Source organism: Pseudochaenichthys georgianus, chromosome 7 (assembly GCF_902827115.2).
Source record: "Pseudochaenichthys georgianus chromosome 7, fPseGeo1.2, whole genome shotgun sequence".
Lineage (NCBI taxonomy): Eukaryota > Metazoa > Chordata > Actinopteri > Perciformes > Channichthyidae > Pseudochaenichthys > Pseudochaenichthys georgianus.
The window spans coordinates 42,815,798-42,826,723 of NC_047509.1; the positions used below are offsets into that span (position 1 = coordinate 42,815,798).

Genomic DNA, 10,926 nt, shown 5'->3' on the forward strand with positions numbered 1-10,926 from the left:
CTCCGTCCTGTCAGATTAGACTTCACTCGCGTTTAGGTCTATATCGAGAGAAAGCTAAATAATCTGAATTCAGGGTGCAGTTTACTTTTATGCGGGGGGTGAGCACATGGTGTAGTCCAAACGATAGCTGGGGATTCTGGGTAGTGTAGTGTCTTCTGCCATCCTTTACTCCGAAGGGGAAAAATACAAAAGCATTGCACACAATTTAAACCAATCAATGTTGTGTAATTAACAAGGATAATCTGGTGTTTTTTAGTCGATGAGTAGTGCAGATATCACTGTGAAATCAATCGACAGTAAGAGGAGTACTTACTTCCGGGTGTACAATTCTCCGTTATCCAATGGGAATGGACGCTCACATTGCCTTTAAGGGCAGCCGACATAAACGAATGCCGTGCTTCCATGAGCGTCCAATCCCGCCGCAGATGGGAATACATTGCAATCAGTTGAAAGCTATTTGCGTCCCTTTATGACGCTGAAGGAGCCTAGGAGCGTCACAACTGGACGCCACGGACACTGACCAAACGTCGCTATTGGACGCTTAGGGAGTGAGAGTGTGTTGGCAGCCAGGGGGAGAAATCAGCAGAGCTGTCTGCACTGAGTGTGTGAGGAAGTCCGTGGATTGGTCGATTTGGACCAATCAGCGGGGGCTTAACGTAACGGCTCCACGGATTGGTCCATTTGGTTCCGGGTAACGCATGACCGTATCGCGTCATAGCTCTGGGCGCGGCTACTGGCCAGTCCTACGTCACAGTACCCAGGAAGTAAACGATGGACAGTGACGTGTCTCCAACGAGGCGTTTCGGGAGGTCTTCTCTGTGTTAGAGTTACTCGCTGCAGGGTGCACTTTGAGGGGTTTGGCTCTGCAGACCGTTCACATGCAGAACAACGTTCATAACACGAGGGGACGGGTGATAACCGGGAAAGCATGACACGGGCCCTTTAAAGATGTGTTGCTAGAAACACCAGTCTGTTTACATGGGCTGGTTCCAGAGATGAGCGCAGACAGGTGACAATATTGCCACCTGTACTGAAGACTAGGGCGGCTCGATTACGGCAAAAATCATAATCTCGATTATTTGGGTCAATAATTGATATCACAATTATTAAAAACGATTATCCATTTACTTTGAAAACATCAATTTATTGGAGAAAAAAAATGTGAACAGTATGTTTGTAACAGTTGATTACCTGAACTTTAAGTATAACTCAACTGAAAAACCAAAACACATTATTAAAAAAAAATATATAAAAAATACCGGTAAACGTTTTATTTCTATTACGTTGTTTTCGTAATCGTTGCAAGCCATAATTGTTATCGCGATTAAAATACGATTAATTGAGCAGCCCTATTAAAGAGCACAGGTTTTGAGGTCAGTATTTGTGCTCTCACCTGTGAAGGTTTCCTCAGCAGCACTGTGTGCTGCACACACTCCACCATCATAGCCAGCACCTGCAGCAGAGCCAGTCTGTGGCCCCGCCTCGCAGCGGCCCCCAGCACCTGCTGCTCCACCTCCAGGAGAGTCATGGCCGACACCCCCAACTCCTCCTCATCCTCCTCTTCCTCCACTGCAGCTGCACAGCTGGCCAGCCCCTGCAGGAAACACAAGGTTACCTTCTGCACAAGTGGAAAGAACAACTAACTGAAACTCAATCTACACATTTCTAACTCGAACATCAAACTCAAATTTCAAATTAAAATCAACAACTAAACAGATTTTAAACTGGGTGTAAAAATAAATAGAAAGTGATTTAAAGACAAAGTGATTTAAAAGTCAGTAAAGAGCAAAGACAGAGTCTGCAGCCCTGATCTCCTCATACTGTATACTGTAGAACAGTCTGTACCTGCAGCAGCTCCAGGAAGAAGTCTCCGGGCAGGTCCGAGTCTTTGAGCTCATTCAGCAGCTGCAATCAGAACCTCCAGCCTCCACTGCTCTCCGGACAGCTTCTCGTACAGAGCGTCGTCCTCCTCACTGCCACACGGAGGAGAGGAGAGGTGGAGCGCCATACATAAAGGGTGCTGATTGGACCGAGTCACAGTAAAGTAATGTCCCATACTGATTTATGCATCAAAGAAACATACTGTTCAAGCCAAGGCTGTACCTAATGTTTTCTTCAATACATTTACATTTTGCACTTAACAAACATTGGGATCACACAATGTGGAAAACAAACAATGCAACACCACTGGAATCTAACTGTAAACATAGCATAATGCTTATAATGTTAGTGGAGCCTTATCTTTATCTGCAACTGTTCAGAAAGGCCATGTAACCACCACCCCCCCCCCGTCACCTGCAGCGCTCTCTGCAGCTCAGCCTGGCTCCTCCATCACTGCCGGGGGTGAAGAGCAGGTCCGCGGCCCCCCCGCTCCTCCTCTGTCCCTGCAGGCCTGAGAGCTGCCTCAGGGCCGTCAGCGCTGCAGCCGGCTCAGCGTGGCTCAGGTACCTCAGCAGGATCTCCTGACAGGGGGCGCTGTGGACAGCAGAGCACGGCTCTTTCACGTTCAGTTATGCAAACTTAACATTCTGTTGACCTTTCTCCAAAGTACATATCACTTCCTGCCAAGCTACAGTTAGAGACTCGCACAATGCTTCCTGCTGCCACAATTTCGTTTGTAAACATTTGGCAAATTGATTCACATTTGAATTCAAAATACTATCAAAATGCTTAATAACTGAGTAGAGAGCCAGTGTGTCATGGGAACAGAGACAGAGGGTGCTTCTCAATGTCGAGGAAGGCTCCTCCAGAGCCACTATTTCAAGGATGCTACGTCATCGAGTGCCGCCGAAGGACTGTTCCAATTTCCAGGATCCTTGGAATTCTACCGAGGCCGGCGTCCTTCGTTGCAGGAAATTTCGAGGCTGCAGATGTGTAGACTCCGCGGTCTTAAAAACCCCACAATGCTTTGCACACGGACCAATTTCCAAAATCTGTGGCGGACAATGTAAGGTCTCTCATATGACGCACACCTGCACACTTGCTAGCCTGTTCCACTCTTCGTTTTCTGAGGCTAGGAGGTATTCTTGCCTCGTCTCTTAAGGAACTCACTCGGAGGTACTTGTGCTACCAAGCCAGCCTCCTCGACAGTGAGAACCACCCAGAGTCACAGAGCTGCAGCCTTCATGGCAGGCAGACAACGTTGTGGTTAGCACTATAACCATGAGGACAGCCAGGGACCTTTAAGGTCTGTGTGCTGTGGCTAATGGCTCTCATTCAATGGGACACAACTAGGGGATGCCATCATGAATCAGATGATACATTCATTAAAAGAAAATAAATATATATATAATATATATATATATAAACTTAAAAAAAAAAAGGAGATGTGTGTTTGGTAGAGTATTTCTTCGTTGTAACCATGCTTTTTGGCAACACAGGTGAAGGCGGTCGCGGCCGGCTCGTGGCGGTCGCGGCCGGCTCGTGGCGGTCGCGGCCGGCTCGTGGCGGTCGCACGAGGCCGCAGAGTGGCTGCTGTGTGGCACTGGCAGAGGAGATGTGTCACGTTCTTCATGGGCGCAACCGACACACACAGCTCTGCTGATCAGCCCACACATGCACGTTCCTCACACATGATGCACCATTGGAAAGGTAACAAAACAGGCTTTCCAACGCTATCAAATGTACTGCCAAGAAGTATTGTGAGAACAAAGAAATAAGCTACCAAACACAAAATGTTCTTCTTCTTGTATATTTATTTTTGAAAGACGGGTGATCCAGAGCAATATGAAAGCTTCAGCACAAGCAGACACATAATAATCATCTTGGTGGGAACCTGATACACATGTGTCGTGTTCATTGAAATGAAATGGAATCCATGTAGCAGATGGGAACCTTACCGGAGGTGGGACACATTCTGCTTGGTGAAACAGAAGAGTTGTGAAGACAACAGGAAGAACCTCCTCCAGAGCCGTCAGCAGGGACGCTGTGGGACTGTCCCCGACCACCCAGATCTGACAGGGACACGGGAGCAGAGAGCATGAGCTCACCACGGGGGGCTACCATCATCACTGTGACACTCAGGTTAGTGCATGCCTTCAAGTGTCCTCACCTTGTACACATCACTCACACACTGGGACAGCTCACACTCCTCCACAGCAGCTTGGGACTGACCCTCGCCTGGAACAGACAGAAGCATCAGTGCAGCTCTTATTATGCGCATCTCTCGTTTTTAATTCCATTTCCCCAATTAATTATTGCTTGTACTTAATAAATAAAGATGTACAGGTATTGTTTTAACCAATACCAACCATATAAGCAACACTACACATGTACTCTCTGAACATAGTATGCATCATAGTGTCCTTGGCTGACCCAGACTGCTCCTGGAGGCGGGCAGTCTACGGTATCCACTGTATGCGAGTCTCTGTGGATAAGTGTCAGCTAAATGATATGTGATGTGAGGTGCTGCCATGCCACTGACTGGAGGCGGGGCTGCAGCGGTGCAGGGGCGAGAGCAGAGGAGTGAGCAGGTGCTGCCGGGCCGCGCCGGGCTGCTCCTGCACCAGGAGCAGCAGAGACCTGGTGGCCACGCGCTGGAACTGCTGGGCCGTCAGCTGGTCCTTAAGGTGCAGGAGGTCCAGGATCTACAGACGGGAAAACAAAGCACCCTTCAAACAAACAAGTGCACTTGATAATAGCTGTTCTTCACGGCAGTACATCGCTGTGTTAACGTGCACTGAAGCAGGAGGACGGACGAGACGCAGGACGTCCACGCACGTCCCAGACCGCTTTCACAATCAACTCCACGTGCAGCGAGGCTTTTTTTTTTTAATGATAATGAACTTTATTTGTAAAGAGCCGCTCCAAGAAATGTTTAGATTTATGTTCCTCTCTCTTCCTGCTTCTGGCTGTCTCTCATCTCTCCCGTTCCTCTGTGCCTACGCCTGGGTACAATGTCTGGTGAGGACCGCACGTTTTCCTGTCAAGTTTGCTTTTTATAAAAATGGGAAACATTGCTTGGAAATTGCCGTAAGCCATCTTTTGAGCGTGCGCCAGGTTTCTAAATGAGGCCCAGCGCAGTGGTTACAAACTGTGAACATGCGTCTAGAGAGTAGGAACAACTTTGCTAATGTAATGTAGAAACAATCATATTCTGGCTTAGACTGACCTGAGGACAGACGTGTGTGAAGTAGCTGTCTGCTGAGGCACACTGCTGGGGGGGGGTCACCAGGATCCAGGCCACAGCTTCACATTTCCTCCAGTCGGACTCGCCCCCTGCAGGACACCACAAACAGTGCTCTCTCAGTCAGCAGGTCGATTCGAGGACGTTTCAAAAGGAAAAGTACTCAAACACGATGTTTTGCTTTAGTGCTGTTACTGTTCAGGGTGACTGGTTTATACAATACATTAGGGGGGGGGCTATTTATTTCAGACTTCTGCTCCTCACCCATTCCTCCCTCCAAGATGGCTCTGACTACAGCCTGGACCCCTTTAGGCTGCATCAGGCGCTCAGACAGCAGCCGACCACACAGACACCTCAGCCAGGCCGGAGCTGATCCAGGAGCTGACCCAGGAGCTGATCCAGGAGCTGATCCAGGAGATGGTCTCAGAGCTGATCCAGGAGCTGATCCAGGAGCTGATCCAGGAGCTGATCCAGGAGCTGATCTCAGAGCTGATCCAGGAGCTGATCCAGGAGCTGATCTCAGAGCTGATCCAGGAGCTGATCCAGGAGATGGTCTCAGAGCTGACCCAGGAGCTGACCTGCTGGCAGACCCTCTGCAGCTTCCTACTGCAGCAGACTATAGAAGGGACATTACATATGGAACACAGCCTCACAGGCTTTTGTATATATGGATATATCAGGGTTTCCGTTAGCCGGTAATTACCGGTTTTTAGCTGGTAAAATTTATTAAAAACCGGTAAATTCAAAACCTGCCGGTCAAAATGTCTGGTAATAATTAGGGAGGCTCCGATCGATGGATCTGATCCATATGGACATAAACGCGAGTGAAGTGTAACCGGAGCGAGAGAGAGATCAGATCAGCTGCTGAGTCTGATGGAGACACGCAGCTCTGCATGATCACCTGAAGCCCCGCCCTCTGTTTAGCGCGCTGCAGGCGCTGCATGAGAAACTGACGGGCTGTCAGGAGAGAGAGAGAGAGGGGAAAAGAGAGGATCCGTTTCTCCCGAGTTATTATTCAAAGTTGATGTAAACTTCTGAATAATGTACGTTATCTACTACAAGTAGTTTGTTTGAATGTAATAATTATGGTGTTTGTTGTTTGTGGAATAATTTATTGAAAAATTAATCTAAATTTTCGATCTGTTACGATTATAAACTGAAGCAATATAAAAATGAGCCCCGTGAACTGAGTTTTAAACTGAAGCATATCTGCTCATAGTCCGGTAATTACCTGCTAACGGAAACTCTGCTACACAACTATTATTATTATTATTGAAATATGACCGGTAAGTTTCAAATTAGTCCGGTAAAATAAATTCTGCCCGGACATTTGACCGGCGAGAAAAGATCCTAGCGGAAACCCTGATATATGTACATATAGGGCACTCTAAACATCGTCCCAGTGTGCCGCTGCGAACCCCGGAATCACAACAACTCGTGTTTAGACTGTTGCCGTAACCGGTGTCTCCAAAGTGTGGCGCTGAGGCTCTAGCTTGTGCAGCGGACCTCTGGGATGTACATGTGAGTTATTGAGAACACTCTGGTCACGTTCTGTGATAGTATCGGTTTGAATACAAATGGCGTGCTGTCTTCTGGCTCAGCTGCTCATAGCGCCAACTGAGAGAAGAGTCACTGCGCAAGGACGGCCATGCTCGATGTGGCACAGTTGAGCACCCTCGGTGAGCGGAGCGAGTGTGTGACACTACAGAGACTTCGTTACACGGGTTTATTTGATCCGTGACTTCATGCATGTGTGGTTTAAGCTGAATGCTTTGTACTTGTTGTGATGGTTTGTGATGACAATTAAGTACCTATGTCCGTGTTTATTTTGAGTGTTAAGGATGCTTGAAAGAGTATTAAAGGAACTGCCTCCGTAGAGACTCGGCTGTGTGTACTACCAAGGGCAGCTACATACTGTTAAACACATCAACCACTTAGTCCAGCAGTCTCGCACAAACCCCCCCCCCCCCCCCCCCCCCCCCCCCCCGCCCCACTAAACATAGACATGCCCACCTGCTTGGGTCCGCCCTGGAGGATCAGCAGCTCCGTGATAACGATTGGCTGGTAGACTTGTCTTAGAAGCTTTTTGAGGGCCTCCTTGCAAGCTTTACATTCCTCAGGACTGAGGGCCTGCATTGGAAGTGTGCAATGAATACAAAACAGAAGATGCCCTTTATCTCTCTAGCCTACACACATCAAAATAACTGCCCATTGCATCCAGGTGCGTTACCTTCTCCTCCCACCGGGGCTGGTAGCCCAGCTGGCACAGAGCGGCCATCACGTCCCCCAGGTGGCGAGTGAACACCAGCGTGGCGAGGCAGGACAGCTCTGCCAGCTGCAGGAGAACCTTCATGGTGGTCAGGAGGCGGCGCCCGGCGGCTGGCACCGGAACAGCATGGAAAGCTTTCTCCACCATGGCTCCAAAGGCTGACCTGCGACCCAGTGGCACGCCCACTCCAGGGGCCAAGTATGGGCAGAGTCCCAAGGACACCACAAACTGAAGAGCTGCTCCAAGCGTCTTCTGCTGGGTGACACTGAGGACATCAGGAGGCAAAGCTGGAGCCATCTCATGGGTGCGGAGTTTCGCTGCAGATGGAGGAGGGGTCTCCCGGAACCGTTCCAGTTCAGCAGACAGGTGTCGTCCTAAGGTGAGCAGCAGGAGGAGACACTCCTGGACAAAGCCCCAGGGGACATCTTCTGTCTCGCTGGAGAACCAGTCTGAGCCAGCCCTCACCTCCTCCCTCAGCCTCCTCACCCCCTCAAAGCTACTCTCAGTCTGCAGCTGCTCCCGGAGAAGGGCTCTGTTGGCCTGCAGGGCCCCCAGGAGGGCCTCCTGCTGTGAGGATGGAGCATCACGCAAGGACGACTCTATATATATATACACACACACACACACACACACACACACACACACACACACACACACACACACACACACACACACACACACACACACACACACACACACACACACACACACAGGGTTTAAATGTAATGTATTTATTTCTGGACTGGCAATTCATTTGTATAATTGCAATATATTAATAATCCATTAAGAGTCAAAGCTCCGGGGACTGAGGCTCATTTCTATGGTTGTAGTGTGGCTGACAGTTACACACAGGGGACGTTATGCTTCTGCTACAGGCCATAATGCACGCGACATAAGTTCTGTCCCATACCATGCCTTACTTTCTGCTGTTAAACTAAGTTATACACTTACCAGCGACGGGTTTGGTGAGGACAGAGATCGCTGAGAGGATAGCTGAAGTCATCTCTGCACCACACCAACAACAACACTGTACACGTGCACACACGAGTCACCTGTTCCGGATCTGACGTCATGCAATGTCCTCATCCATGTGAAACCTCCGTCTTTAATGTGCTGCTGCTAAAAGCATTATAACCCTCAGAAACCTATTTCTTCATCCATGCCATGGACTTCCATGATGTATTGTGTGCAACTCGCTCGGTGTGAGTCTTAATGGCGCTGAAATTATACGTCAGAAGTATCGTCCCATAAATATTACGTCATACATAGAAGAGCGACCAGAGCAGAGGGCATGGAGCATACAGTCGTTCTCCACGGTGGCGAAAGCCCAAAGTGCCACTATTCACCCGTTTATTTCGCCCGGTTTTTACTAAATACAAGCGTTTTTCGCCCGGTTTTTAACTCCCGAAAACCGCGCGAATATTAATATGATAATAAGCACCTCCTTCTGATATCCATAGCCACTACGTTTAAAGTGTCGGTAACCAATCAGTGAAGAGTAAAGCCAGACCAAAGCAATCTGTAGAGGAAAGGTTCCTGACATTGTTAGGCTTCACTGTGATTTGTACATTATTCCAGATTCAGGGGACTACGTATTTTTCCTTTCAATATAATCAATATATCAAACAATATATCAATATAGCCTGCCTGCATTGTCTTAAAAATAAAATTGCCTTACCCTTTTCCTTAACCCTCTGGAGTATAAGGATATTTTCTCGATTTGTAGACGTCTCCTTAAATCACCTATTAAATATACTTCTTATAACATGGCACCCCATATGTTACTTATCAAACATGTCCAGGACAGTCTCTGGTCTTGCTAGAAATGCAAGTCACTCACCTTAAGAGCACTGTCTTATGAGATACTAGCTGAAAATGAGAAATCCGATTTTGGAAAACTTCAAAACTCTTGTGAAAACACATTTACTCATGTCATCAATTTTTTGGGGCGTTTTATAATTGGTTCACAAAAGTAGTGAAATATATGAATTACACTATAGGCCTATATAAATGTTTTATGCTTGTCTAAAATGAAAATGTGTAAATTAGAATTGTGAGTACAATAGTTCCATCCCTCTACTTTCATCACAGAAAAATTAGACCAGGACTCATGACTTCATATTCCATACCAAGGTTCATGTGATGTGTACAAATACAAATTGAGCATTAGAACTTTTTTTTGCAACCAACAATTTATGTTAACATAATAAACTGTAAAATCTCAATATTTACAATATCAGAACTTTTGTGCTGAGGTTAGGGAGGTTAGGTGGCAGGCACAGATGGAGATGGAGGCTGCTGTCGTGATGCTGGTCCTCTGGTCCTTGGTGGTGATGGCTCTAGTGAAGGCCCTTGAGCCACGGTAGATCTTGACCTGGGGGCAGGCACAGATGGAGGTTCTTGCTGCTAGGCCCAGGCAGCTGTGAAAAAATGTAGGACAATAATAATTACTACTAAGTTCGTTAAAATAAAGTTCAAGTAGAATTTTTCTCAAGCACAAATAACAATGCACAACTAAAAATGAAATGGGGAGGTGGGACAGGAGTCTCTCTCTCTCTCTCTCTCTCTCTCTACATACAGTATAAAATCACAGACACAAATATAAATGCATAGATATGTGTATATGTGTGGGATGAATACAAGTTGATGTTATTCATTACCTCACTTTTACACACAGCAATAACTTTTACACAGAGTAAACTAACGGAGAGTCTATTTTGTCACAAGAGAAAGTTCATGCCTATCGATAACAAAAAATGGATCATTAAACCTTGTTCATTTTCGCGGTATTCCCCATGTAATCCCTGTGTTATGTCTTCTCTTTTTGATGGATCACTCAGCTGTTTTATTCCATCTCCAATTCCATGGCAGAGGACAAACGAATAAAAAGGACACTGTTATGTTGTGCATCACGTTCCATTAGCAATCCTCAACGCAGTGATGATTACCCAAAATCATAATAATGCCTGCACACATTTACCACACTAGATGGCGTATTTCTCCCATTTAGCAGGATTTTAGAGAAGCCCCTCAATGCAGTGCGCAATGCCTCAATGAGCTCAATGTGGGCGGAGCTTCAGAGATGACGCGTTGCATCCTGTTTCCCGGGTAGCAGTTCTCTTCCCTCCCTTCAATCTAACCGTTCCCTTACCCCCCATCCTAACCCTAACCACTCCCTACCTTTTTACCTAATCCTCATCTTCCTTCCTCCCTCCCAAACCTAAACCTCTCCTAACCCTTAGTATTATTTGTGCCACTTCTAATCAGTTCTCCTTTAAACTCTCTCTTTTTCTCCATTTCCTTTTTGAATCCCCATATTTCCCTCCCCTCCCTTATGATGTAGTTGTGTTCATGTGTTCGTAACCATGCCACATTACCATAATAAGGTAAAAAACTAACAGCATTGGTTTTATTGAACTAACTAAACATGTGCCCGTGCCTCTCCCCTGCCACCACAAGATGGTGACAGACAGGTGACCTCTATTTTCTTACTATACAGTACTATATGATTTCATTTATATCACATGTTTTT

At 46.9% G+C, this 10,926-nt stretch overlaps 1 pseudogene; it reads right to left on the reverse strand.

Moving 5' to 3' along the window:
• Positions 1-827: 827 nt before the first annotated feature.
• On the reverse strand, positions 828-8,809 carry LOC117448942 (transport and Golgi organization protein 6 homolog; annotated as a pseudogene).
• Between the last annotated feature and the right edge of the window lie 2,117 nt (positions 8,810-10,926).